The sequence below is a fragment of the Bombus vancouverensis genome, chromosome 7 (assembly GCF_051014615.1).
Source record: "Bombus vancouverensis nearcticus chromosome 7, iyBomVanc1_principal, whole genome shotgun sequence".
Classification (NCBI taxonomy): Eukaryota; Metazoa; Arthropoda; class Insecta; order Hymenoptera; family Apidae; genus Bombus; species Bombus vancouverensis.
This window is the reverse complement of record NC_134917.1, coordinates 10,175,672-10,190,036: the sequence shown is the minus strand read 5'-3', so window position 1 is coordinate 10,190,036 and position 14,365 is coordinate 10,175,672. Positions and strand designations below refer to the sequence as shown.

At 33.0% G+C, this 14,365-nt stretch overlaps 2 protein-coding genes across 2 annotated transcripts in view; one reads left to right on the top strand and one right to left on the bottom strand.

Annotated features, from left to right (window-relative positions):
- Nucleotides 1-6,877, bottom strand: part of LOC117159026 (A-type potassium channel modulatory protein KCNIP1) — a 434,143-nt gene extending 427,266 nt beyond the window's left edge. Inside the window, exon 1 of the mRNA XM_076620081.1 lies at nucleotides 6,676-6,877. The gene's annotated coding sequence lies outside the window, so the exon portion shown is untranslated. The remainder of the gene's footprint in view (nucleotides 1-6,675) is intronic.
- Nucleotides 1-14,365, top strand: part of LOC117159059 (uncharacterized) — a 76,400-nt gene that overhangs the window by 936 nt on the left and 61,099 nt on the right. The gene's annotated exons all lie outside the window — the stretch shown is intronic.

Genomic DNA, 14,365 nt, shown 5'->3' with positions numbered 1-14,365 from the left:
TACTATTGCAAATAAAAATAAATTCATCTCACATATTATCTGTCACCATAAATTTTATCTCAACGTGTAAACTTAGCTGTAATAATATATTTGTCTTGGCTTGCCTCAACACTAATAGATACCAGCTAAATGAAGAACAATGAAAGTAAGAATATCTTGTAACTAAAATAACATAAATAGTATATATACCTGTACATACAAGAAATAATTTATTGTACGTTGCTTCGTGTCGGAAAATCTGATCTAATGCACACAGGCTGGTAGGCAAATCCTGTAAAATTTACTACCTCTAATCGTTGCAATTAACTATCCAAGAGCGTTAATCTTCGCTGCTTTTCTTCTTTCTCTTTCCCTCTCATTTCTTTCCTCTCGTGTTCGCCTTTATTCCAGACAATTACAGCCCTACCCTTTTCCCATTCTTCGTTTCTCTTTTGCTCTCATGAAAGTAGAACACTTCCTTCTACAGATGCTAATCACGATAATCTCGTACAGTGAGCAGTCTCCACGATACGTGACAGCATTCAAAATTGTTACAGTAAAATTTCCGCGCAGGCATCACCTTTCCCTTCTTTGCCCTCTACCATTTTATTTTTTTTATACCGAACCTTGAACTCGCGTGCGCAATTTCTTGGAACGAAGCTAGAAATGTCCGTTGTTTTCTGACTACAGCATCTTATACGTAGAAATATCTTACTTGTATCATTTCTGTTTATAGAAAAATATTATTCATTCAATTTTATCAAATTTATGGTCAAATATTTTTTTCCATACATTTTATTCAAATATTATGTTAATCAGTAATTAGTATAATGTAATCGTACTAATAGAGTAATCAATTTTATTCGTTGTAACTAGATATTATTCTATTTTATTATCAATAAAATTATGGAAATTTAGAATTTTTTAGATATTAAATAGTCGTTTTATTCTTAACGTGTAAATAAGATATTTAAATACCAACGGGTGACCGTGTCACGGTTTAATACAGCAATGTCGTATCCTTTAATGAAGCGTTAAAACTTTCTGTGCTCAGAAAATGTCAAAAGCATATATAAATTGTATTTACGCGTATTTACGTTGCTAGAAACGGATGATCATATTTTATTGAGAAGCCTCGTTGCTAATAGTGTCAGATTTCCATGATATTTTAGGAAGGTTTACATCTCGGCAACGTGCTTTTAATTGGCCTCGTAACCATGAGACGAAGGTTAAATATCCTTATGAGAATGTTTAGTTTATTATTCCTTAATAGGAGCCGTATATCGATTTGCTCATCAATACTCTTCGATTTCCCCTCTATAGGAACGTCAATTAATTGGTAATAATTGCAATTTTGCTCATTAATATTCTTCGATCTTCTCCGTTAGGAAGGTAAACTAATTAGTAGTAATTGCGATTTTGCAGATTATCTTCTATATGCATAATAAAATGTTTATTCTTGTTGTTTCTGTTTTTTGCAATATCAGTCTATTGATAATGTTCTTGAAGATATTTTCGCAGAATTGCTTTCTATTTATTATTTCTTTGGAATATTTTTTATATAATTATATAGACTGTTAAATGTAGATACATACATTGAAAGAAAAAAACAAATATCATTAATATACCTATAAGGAGGTTCAAAATTACATTTTTCACAAAAAAATATTGATTTTGAAATCTATTTTATTATCTAATATTAATTCGAGAATCTATCAAACACTTTTTATTTCTCCTAATAACCAGAACAAGCCTTTAAAAGCTTAGACCCTTTCTTGATATACCCTATGTATCGCAATTTCATTGTTTTCAACGGTGTTATTTTCACCAGACAGTGTGACATTACGTAACATCTTTATATGAAACACAGGAACTTTCTTAAGACTTATGAAACTTATTTTAAGTTAACATGCAATTATGCATGACTTTCCACATGGAAACAAAACCTTCTCGTTAATCGTACTTCAGAAAAAGTTGGTATTTTTTATGCGGTATCTCTTAACATCATAAAACAGACTAATGCATTCAACATGTAGAACGTTCTATAGACTAAGACAAACGTTCGTATGTTGGATTTCCGGCTTCCTGCACGTTTAATCTATCGAGAGCCTCCTTTAAGCTGACTGATAAGTCTCGCGTGTTCAGTTTAATACTGACTAGGAAATCATTGTGCGAGCCGAGGAAGTGGTGCATTGTCCGTGAACAAGTTCCGTTGCCAGTTTCAAATAGCTAGGTACCACGATAACGATATAATCTATAGATACGAATAGGCAAAAACTGGCGAATACATTTTTTTCGAGAAAAGTTCTATTTAACAGCAAGGGTGCTGAGATTTATAAATTAACGTATAATAGATGGAAACTATACGAAGAGATTAGAGGAAAGAGACATAAGTTACATTTTTCGTTTTTCATATGAGAGTAATTTTAAAATTCAATACCTTAGCCAATCACATATTACCAAAAAATGTGTTTTTATCAAATTTTTTTGTAAGGTTCTCTTCTGAAAAATATTTACATTAACGATATTAATTTCAAAAGTATTGGTTATTATATTTTAAATATTAGATATGCCATTAACTTCCATAAAATTTTATGAATTTTTTATCTATTGCTAAAAAGCTTGGTTCCTTTTGTGCATTGAATAGGTTGTTCCTCTTTTAATCTGTGTTATATTAAAGTATACCCTTCTGTCTATTAAATGACATGAAAGTCAGGAAATCAGCAAAATTGTACTTGCCATGTGTTTCTCCTATTTAAAACTTTATTTTACGAACATTCTACATCTATTTGCATCTATTATAAGCTCAGTAACGGGCGTCGATGGAGAAACTGCATTACGATGATGTGAACGTGGAGCAACGAAGGATAATAAGAATAAGAATGACCCCATAAGCACGTTGATGTTGCGATCACGTGCGGCACATGATACCACGTGCTGGTGCACGTGCTGACTCTATAGCCAATGAACGGGAAAGAGAACCACGAAGAAAGAAAGAGAACCGTGTTTGTACACCTTTCCTCGTACGGGTTAATACCATCGAAGGAAAAGTGTGACCGAGTCTCGTGCACACGTCAGCCACTCGGCTCGATTCACGCGACCGGCTGTTCTGTCAATTAACCGCAGCGTCGTCTTCGCGACTCTTGTACAACACAGTCTGGTACGAGGCTATCATCAAACTCGTTTCGGATCGAGGGTCAAAGACGTGTATTTCTAGAAAAATACTTTCGAACAGTAATGTTGAGAATCATTTGAGAGACATTGATGGAATACGTTGTCACATAGCAAATTTTTTAAATTTTATGACATTCTTTTCTAGTTAAAATTTCATGTAATCTATGTATTTAATTTGTATATATGCAGAGAATTTATTTATACTATCTTTGGATAGCATGGTGATGGATTTACAGGAATATATTTAATATCTTTCATTAAATCTTGCAAGACTTTTTACTAAGTATCGAACACATTTTTATAAATAAACTTCTTTGTTGCCAGAAGATAATAAAAAACTTTATAAAATGCAATTAAGTTTTCCGGGAACATTGTAATGAATTTCACGTAAAAACAAAATATAAAGAATGTATAAAGATATATAATATACGTTATATGATATATAATACGTAAATACCGAAATATAAAGAACATTCAAGTTATTCAGTATTTTAAATAATAATTCTAAATGAAGTTTCAACAGTAGCTACTATTGTATAACATGAGCCAATTAACTTCTGTCTGAATTTACCGCTTGTTTATAGATACGTATAATACTTCAAAGCTGCTTTCGCGTAAAACTAATTACATTCACGAAATATCAGTAAGACTTCTTTTCAAGTTTCGAGTACCTGTGTTTGGTAAACGTGTGATTGATTTGCAATCAATTACATACAAGGAACTGAATTAATGTGTCAAAGTGTATGTAACAACGCGTCGATCTAGTAAATTATTAGTGAAATCAAGCTACATAATTAATGCACGGAAGTGAATTCACCATATACGAGCCTTCAGCACGCTGGGTATGCAAATTTGCCATTATATACTATCTCTCACATACGACAGCTACAGTTCGCCAAGGTTATTAGCGTAGTAAGATACAGCGAGATTATCTCTAATTACTAATTCGTATATTATAATTCGTAATTTCATGTAATTTAAAAAAACTATCATTCATTTGCCATTTAATCGATAAAAGAAGCCTCAAATATCTTTTTTATGGATTATATTAATTTTATACGATAAGGCAAAATAGGAATAATATTGTTTTCTTACGATTCCTTGATCTTAAAGCATTACGTATCCAAATGAGTCAGATTCTGATTTTTACTAAACAGTGTTTCCATATTAATCAAATGAATCAACTTCTGTTTTTTATTTAAATAGTATTTGCACTATAACAAAGCTATAAAATTACAACTTTCCTTTATATAGCACGAAGAATCAATTTATCTCTAGCATCTGTTTATGTAGAATTTCATCAAATACCATTGACGGATTAATTGGAAGTACGAGTTTTTAAATACAAAACCATTAAAACGGCAGCAGAACGAGGTTGTAGAAGGTGCATATCGTTAATTTCGCTACTGACACTCGCACTCGCTTATTAGATTTTACTTGCTCATACCGAGAGGATATATCCGCCCAGAAGTTTTGCAATTTACTTTTAATCTTTATTGAGCTGATACAGAAAGTTGAATGAGAAAGCAGCGGTATTCATGGCTAACGTTTACTTTCCAAAGCTGATCAAACGGTCATTTGCTGAAGTCATTTTATACTTGGATCTTGGACTGGAACGTAAGTCACCCACGTATTTAGGTCGAGTTCGATACGTCCGATGTATAGGATTGCAAATTTGCAAAGATCGTAGATCTATGCTGTCTGTTAGTGATGGGCTCAAGTATGTACATCGCAAGTATAATAGATTCGAACATCGACCGACTATATTCGAATCTTCTCTAACAATTTTGAAAAAGAAAAGCAGTAGGTACATTCAAATAAACTCGAATCTAAACACGACAAATTAGAACCCACTATGAGTACTCTGGGAAATGAGGATATTCCGAAGCAGAATCCAACAGTGGACGAAGAAGTTCTAAACTTTATGAAGAAATCTTATTTTCATTAAAAATAATCTTTCTTGATTATCAAATAGTCAACTTTGATTCGACTCGAATTCATAAGCACGTATATTGAAGTTGATCTCGTCGTTAGTGTCTACGGTTAATTACGCGTGTACTTTTTTCGAGGCAGCAATACCTGCAGCAATCTGAGAGACTGTCGTAACAACGCTATTCTTCCTGCTCGTGTTTTCGTGGTTCGAACATGATCTCGTACTCGAGGGATTTTTCAAATGCACGGCAATGCTAGAGAAATCTTAGCGACTTCTAGAAATGTAACGATTTAAACATCAACTTTCTATACTATAGCAAATGTACGACATATGTATCTCGTAGATTTGCAGAAAAAAGGACAAGTATGGTTTATTGTATCGAATGCCAGAACGAGACCCCAAAGGACTATGCGAATCGAATTCATTCGAGCAATCAACATCGTTAAGCAGTCGATATATTTTTACCGTGATTTATCGAGACTATAGTGGGGGTTAAACGTTAGGTTTGTCCCACCAGTTTACTAATATACTTTTTACTTTTCGCAAGTATGACACATTCTTTCTTGCCAATTATTAGGTCTGAATTGGCCCACTGTCGTTTATATTGCCGCGAGGTAACTCTGTTTCTTCTCTCTTCCCATTTTCGCTTGAGAAACTACCCTAAAGAACTTATTCTTAATTCCACGGTGGAAAGAAATCGTGGACATTGCGGAAGTTTGACTTTCTTGATTGGATTGCATCATTCGAGGTGACATTATGTATCGTTTTAAAGAAAATGATGAGAATTGGCAAAGTCCACACGAGTAGTTTTCTTTTATGAACGATGCAGAATATTGCTTTCGATTCTTATTATATAAACAAATTCTATGGTTCATTTACTAGAACTAGGAAACGTATTTTTCATAGTTTAGGAATTTAATATCGATGAGTTTACGAATTTGTATGGAATCCAAGCAGTGGTTACGTAAATTTAAATTGCAGTATAAAGGATGCGTGAATCATGGTGGATTTGGTATAATTTATGTTACATCGATGACCGCGAACTTTCTTTTTATTCGTAACTTTAACTTCAATTTACTTTCAAACATTTCTAAAACGGACTTACAAACAAGTAACAGGAAAATTGTTATTAAATTGTACGAACTCTATTATGTTCGTGTTAAGTAGAAGGTATATTATAGACGTTTCATGATATGAATTTTAGCTAGGATACTTTTAATTGAACAATATTTTCTAATATAACGATATTTCTGGAACGGTGTTCTCTAATCTAATACATTTTTATAAAATTTGCTATATTTGTATATATAATACGATGCGAGCCTAAAGTTGCTTTTTGTTATTCCTTAAATTGAATGTTATTCGATAAAAGAACGCCGTTTACCGATCATTGTGTTACGACAATATCACAAATTCTCGTTAATGATTTTCGTTCGTTCCTTCCATACAATTCGTATATTACGTATATTGCGTCGAAATCAAAACACGTTATCAAAGTATACGCAATATGTTTTTCGCAGATCGTTCGTTTCCCGCCATATTCTATTCTATTCAGATCATGACAATAATTGAAGGAGGGACTTACATACCATAATTTCGATTGTTCCACTGCATTCTCCTTAATTCCATCGCACGTTGGTGCTGGCAGTTAAAGGACACTTCGTCACCGAAACTTTACATTTTACACTTTGTAATCCGAAACCATTCACTGAATAAGTAACACCGAATAAACACAATGTTTTTGTCGCGAACAGAATCGAGCTGCACAAAACGTAAACATATCGAAATCGAGATGCCATTTCATACTGACGATAGTTATACCTGAGCGACGCAGATGGCGTGTCGTGACGAACATCCTCATACATACACTATAGTTTCACTCGACTACTTCAAGGTAATCGCGTAGTTTACACAGTCGAGCGAAACGTTCGAAGTGAAATGATTAGAAAATCTGTTGAGGAAAAACGTAACATATTACAAGAGCTTGTTTCGGCCATCGAGTAAGTAGATTTGCATTTAAAGTATATCACTTCGCCTATTGAACGACGATATTTCAGTCGAACGTAGCCTAACCCTTTCTTTACACGCGGCGCGCGGTATCCATTTCGTATTATCGCATATCTAAACGTATGCTTATACTACGATAAGTAAACTAGTTTTCTCCGATGTTTTCACGCACTTTATCACAGAAAGAGACTCGAAAGAATACATTCATGAGTCGGTATCACGTTCCAGCTCGAATATGTTCGATTCGAGTCATCGATCTGTATCGACCAGAATGATCAGTTGTTGCGTTTGTCAACGTACAAATTCGTCTTGATGAGCAGACAAAGTTTGTAAGTAAGTTTATTTGACAATTTTTCTGCAAAGATTCCGAACGCCGTAAGATATAATTTCTCCAGTATTACGTTATAATGAGTTTATCTTTGCACGATAATAATCTATCTGGTGTGTTTACAGAGAATGCAATCTTGCACATACGCGTTTCATTGGCAATGGATTTGTTTCTTTCCATTGTGCGATATTCGTTCCATCGATAGAGTGAAACACAAATACAGGCTCTCGCGAACAATTGAAATTTCAAGACCAACGTGCAGCAATCTAGCAACCAGGTAAATAATTAAATTAGTCAATTAAATGTTAAACGATTGAAGGAAGGAAAGGGAAGGGTAGTAGTGAAATAAGTAATTGTCTGGCATACAATATTACTTATACCTTAAGCAGATCAAAATACTATAACCAATGCGTAAAAAGGAAAATATGTACATTTATTATTAAAAGACTGCATTATATGTTACATTTATAAAAAAAAAACGAAATTGTGGAAAAATAGATCTTCTTGCCATTCATCTTTCTCCTTTAACATATGTATATATAAAAGCAAGAAATTATTTAGATGGAATTACTTAAAGGATATTACTTGTTGCAACTGCATGAATAACCCTATATGTTAAAACTGAGTTATTAATGCTTTATAATTCTCTCATGACCGCACCTCGCAGGTTAAACACTGGATGCCCGTTTTTGTGAAAAAATTCTCACTTCTCACGCATTTCCTTCATCGTTTACGTCTTCATTGGTTATCCCCTTTCTATATTTCTCTATCTAACCTTTCTAAAGTAATACATACTATTAAGCAACCCTTTCTAAACTAATACTAATGTACTTTCTTATTTTTCTTAATCTTAAACCAACAGTATATTGCATTTAACTAAAATTAAACTAGACATACTACGTTAGTAACATTCTTTCTCATTACTGTTATTGCATAACATAATTGCAAACATCAATTTATCACTATCATTTGACTGTTTATCCAATAAAAATTCATAACACTTGCATAACATTATTAATTTCACCAAAGAAACAACAATGCTAATCTCGAGTTTGAACTAATTCTCTAAAAATTTGTCGAATTTTAAATATTCGTTATATTTAATATTAACGCAATAAAATGTAATATAACTTGTATTAACATTAAAACTACAGGCTCATACCACATACCTGGATATATTTATACATAAAACATCCAGATTAAAATGGTATAATGAGAATAATTAGATATATATAGTCATATTTCTATCTCAATAAAAGCCAATATTTTAACTTTGTCTAAAACACCTGCGTTCATCAGCCTGCATTCATGTCAGCTATCGTTCATAACTAACAAAAAAAGGAAAGATCAATGTTTCAGTAGCTATAGTGTTAAAGAAATATACCTTAATTACACGAAAGGTTAAGGCATTGCAACGGATGTTATTAATCCGATTGACAAGTGGCGCGAGCTTGGACAGACCTGATTTCTGTTCTCCAGCTATAAAAGTGTCGATACCGTTGCTCCTTTATGCAGAATTCACGTGCACGAGAGCGTGGCAGTCGGTGCACTGTCCGATGCACGTGACGCGAAACACATTGCGCCGGGCATAGTCACGTGCACCAGCCAAGCACATTCTGTCTCTCTAAGGCAAGGGAACGTATGGATTTGCTGTCGCGTTCGTCGTGAACACAATGAAATATACATGAATCATACGAGACGTTCGTACTCGCGTCGTTTTTGGTCAAAAGACTTCGATACCTTTGTCTGGAATGGTCCGAAACTGACCATAGAAAAAGTCCAAAGAATACCGGCTAAAAAAAATATTCTTGGAACTTGCATATGTGTACGTAAGGAATATAAGTAAGGAATTGAACATAATAAGAAAGTTAAAAATAGTGTCTTAGAATTTTTAATGCCACTGGTAGTAATTTGTTAAATTGTACGATGTAAATTTAAAAATTATGATTTTCCAATATTGGAAAGAAAGACATTTTTACAACTACAGAAGTGAAACCTATATAGAGATTTATTTTGCTTATAAAATATCATAGACATAGTTTATAGAACATCTTTAAAACGCCTACCAAATGTGATTAATTAGATTGCCTCTGTTTAATTTTTTATTAGGGGAAAACCTGTATAATAGCGCAAGATACAAAATTCATCGACGTCAGTATCTACAAGTTAAGCAAGCACGTGCTGCTTAACCATTTTTCAAGTGCACAGAGAGCTATGCACTTACGTAGTGTATACGTATAGTCGAATAGGTAAAGTTGAAAGCCAGCTTATTTCGCATAAGTCAATGTCATATCTTGTAGCAAACAATAATGACGCTATTAAAGTGTCTTTTTTTCTCATCTATATATCTATGTAGCTTAGAGAAAAAATATGTTGATCATGCATATGCAGTTATACGAAAATTCTTGCACGTCTCGCTTGCAAACACGTATATTTTCATATATACCTAGTATTCGCATGATCAGGATTCTGAAATGATTAATATTGTCCGGTTTTCTAGGTCGACCTTAGTCTAAGCCTACATAAGTAATTACACTTATTGGCCACTTATAAGTTGCACGACACTTGACTCCTTGTTGGTCGGAATGCGGTCCTACTTTGCCGCCTTGAATTTAACGTTCTGTTAAAGACCGACTATTGGTTCATAAGTAACAGGTGCTGACACCCGCGTTTAAGACGGACCGAGTTAATATTCTAGTTTCTTACACCCAGCTAAATGGTGTCACATTGCAATCTTAGTGATTATTGGAATCCATCTAAGAGGAAATAATTAAAAATGATTTCACTTGAATAAAACGAACGATACCATAAACGTGACTAGCATTAAATTTATTGGCCATACCACTATGAAATCTTTTTATGGAGATCCAAATTGCTCTAATAAAAGAAAAAATTCTCTGCTACGTCACGCAATTAAAATTGAATTATTAAGGGATATATAGGTAGAACGTAGATAGAGTAAATAAGTACATATATTGATATAAAAACTTTGAGAGACTGCTTGGAGGTCCATTATAAGGAAAAAGAGTGACACGAGCATAAATCAGATTCTTCATACTTATATAGGTAGTTAAAGGATTTTAAAGTTTTACTACTATCATAAAACTATAAACTTAATAAATGGTAAGAAATTAAGAGGAGACAGGAGAATATGAGATATCATTTACTTCCAACTTATTGTCAGTTTTGTAATAAGTACTCATGATGTGCCCTTTCGGTTGAAAGACACATCGAAATAAACTCGCAACAGTAAGATATTAAATTTTCTATTTCAACTACCTGAATGTTAACAGTAGGCTGTATATTTGCGTGGCTTTTACTCAAAATTTCTTAAATAACTTTTCAAAGTTTTTTATACTGGTTTTGAAACGGTCGATTATACTTTCGGAATAAAATACAGGTCATATTAGGTATTCAACACATTTAAAATAAAATTAAATATTATTATTAGATATAATGACATATTAATTAGATCTCTAATGACGTTATCACTCCAGATAATATTTATTTTTCTTCAGAAACTATATATCCAATTATTATGAAGTAATTCTAACTTTTGTAGATTGCGACAAAATGTGATTGAAACAGTTCGAACTATACAAGCGTTGTTCATTTCCAATGAGCGCATGAATTTTGCTGCACGCAAATAGATATGCGGGTGAAACCGTAAAGTTTCGTAACATTGGCAAATATCAAATGCTAAGTAAAATAGAAACACGCGATCGAAAGGACGCAGAGGGACGTCGATTGACGAGTTTCGTTACAACGTTGTCCATTCTTGGCGACGAGAATGTGCCACTTGGTAGTGTAAAAAAAAAAGGACTGTCGTAAGATAGATCTTATAACGCTTCTCTTTGAGAGAAATTGAGAGATTACGTGCATCTCCTTGTTCGTCTTCGTACACGTTTAAGTGCTCTCTAGTTTCCTGTAGCCGTACCGATTTTCCTAAGGTTCATTAAAACGGCGAAGTTAAAACTCGTACACTTTTAAAGTTTCCATAAAACACCTCAACAAGTTTGACTTTCATTTTCCTTTCACTGTTACTTTATATAGAAAGATACGTCAATTAAAAAAAGAAGATATGTGAATTTATTTTTAAGATTCGGTCATTTTTATCGAAAAATATTTATATACAGTGGTTAGAGAAAAATATTTGTGCAACATTCCTATTCATTAGAACATTTATATAATTAACGAAGTCCGAGTATATTAAGTTTGATATCATTTGGTAATACTTTTATATAATTACATAAAAATTTTATGTTATTTTTATATCGTTTTAAGATATGGAACATGAATTTTGAATCAGAATAGTTCCTTTCATTGTCGCATTTTAACTATGAATCATAAATTTGGTATTTTTATCAATCTCTTATTTCCAAATATATCTCATACTACTATTTTCCAGCAGTTGAGCTTTTAACGTCATTCGATATACGTATGTACGCATTGTACTATGTATCTCTTAACCGGCTTCGAATGCAGTCAACAAGTCGAGACTTCGGGTCGAACGATCACCACTCGTGCATGTCGCGCTTATATATTCCAGTCATCCTTGAATGTAAAGATGCAATCATGCCTAGCTTAGCAGGCGAACAAAGAGGGAAAGACAATGAGTAATCTCTGGGGCATTTGAAAAATTCACACCCACGTTCTCCGTTATTATTTGTCACCGATTGTCTTGTTTTAACGTTTGCTCGAGTAAACGGTTACATGTTGGAAGAATTGAAATACTATTCATTAACAATAAATTCTTCTCTTTTAATTTGTATTACTATCTATGTTTTAACAATATTTGTTAAAATATAAATTTAATTTAGAGTCGTGTGAACCTGAAGAGAATATCAGGATTAATTAAATGTAAGAAATTAATTTATAATATTTTTATAAAATTTTCGTTTAATTAGGTTTACATGTAAGTTTAAGTTAGGACGATAACTTTCGAATATTATTATTTGTTTTTTTCTTGAAATTAGGAAAACGAGGGCAGAGAAAGTGAATATGCAAAAACAGTTCATTCTCAGTTTAGAATACGTATTTCAAATTCCAAGGTTTACTATTTCCTTAATTTTCCTGTTTCCTGATTTACGTTTACGATTCACGAAAACATTTCGATAAATGTGACATAAAAAGCGATTAGGTTAGTAAGTTATGATAGGTTCGATGTTCTGAAGCCAAGTAAATATATGTTGTCAAATATTAATGACAAATCTCTAAGTAATCCTGGGCAAATGACACTCAACCTAAATAGACAAGTGTTCTGTTACCATGCTTTCCATGTATTACACATTTACATATGCAATGAAAATTGAAGGTGTACGACATGCGAGAACATGTTTGCAAATCTTGTCGCAACGATGTCACGTAATCACTAGATTATTAACCTGCATTGTCTGTATTCTGTTTAATTCATTTCTTTTCATGTTGTATAAATAATTATTGAAATTCAAATATTTTATAAATAGATTAATTTATAATAATAAATGACATATATTTAATATGTGTATATGTCAAGTATATGAATATATATATATCGAATATATTAAATATATTATAATAATGATAAAGAGAAACGCATCGATCGCTCATGTCAGGATTCTGCCAAGAACTCATTATCTAATCAATAAAAACATGAAACCAAATTCGGCCGATGCCAGGTCTATGATCAATTAAATGATCAGAAACCGGCTTATAATCTTTCTTTTTTTACGAACGCATTTTTCCTAGTGGACGAAGGTTTGCGATACCTTAACAGGTGGAAAATTGTCTCTTATTTCTCAATTAAGTAGGGGACAGTTTAAAGTGTATGGTGCCGGTCAGTTTTTACTTGCAGAACCAGTGGATATTAGAACAGTAAGAGAGTGAAAGAAACGGGCGAGAGGTGATGAATGTGCATAAAATAGTAGAAGCAAGTATAGAAAGAAGATTGTGTGCGTGGTTGACCGAAACGATATCAGAAACTTGTTGATGTAGCATAAATTCGTGTGTCAAGTACGCTCGTGCTTTAATAACCTTTCCCTCACCAAGGTGAATATTTGTTAAACGTATATATCATACGGATCAAATGATTTTAAAATATCGGTGCAACGCCGCGAAAGCAGGTTAAACTATGATTAATGAATTTCATACATGCAGAGCACGCGGTTATAGAGTAAAACATGCTATGGTAAAACACATTGGTAGAAAATTTATTAGACGATCTTTGTCATTGCAAAGTAACTGTAATGTCGGCTGCATCCAATGAACGATGTACATAATTCGTTTTATAGATAATTTATTATTTCAACATGCATATCATACATACATATATTGTATGTATGTACGTTATTAAATGCATCTTATAATTCAAATATTCTATTAAGTTCCCCTCATTACAATAAACAGCTTTCTTATAGAAATCTTTTTGCGTCTTTGATAAATCATTATAAAACTAATAATCGTATGTGCTATTTGATTAATAAATGCACAATGCAACTCACTAACCACTAAGAAAGTACAACCACGCTGTATATATCCTACGGAACGAGTAAGAAGTCAAGGTTCCGCTATTTAACTTTGTTTCTTTCCGAGAAACGTATACCTTCATTGCAGTGTAGAATTTCTTTGAGAGAAAGTTAAACTTTCGTAGAGGTGACATTGACCAAATTATCCAGCAGTCCACTTTCAATTTTCTTTACTGTTGAACTGAGAGATACACAACTATCATACTAAAATGAAATACCGATGAATATCCACTATATGTATAAAAAATTTATTATATGAAATCTTAACGTGAAATTGTTAATTACACATATCAAAGGCTGTAGAAACCAGACAGCTTTCTATTCGATGTTTCACCGCAATTCTCGGTCCCGTGAAAAAATCATTCCCGTGCATTGACGCCTCTACGTGTAAACGCAATTGTTCAGGATGCATAATAGCCGGCTAGCGAAAGAACGCGACGA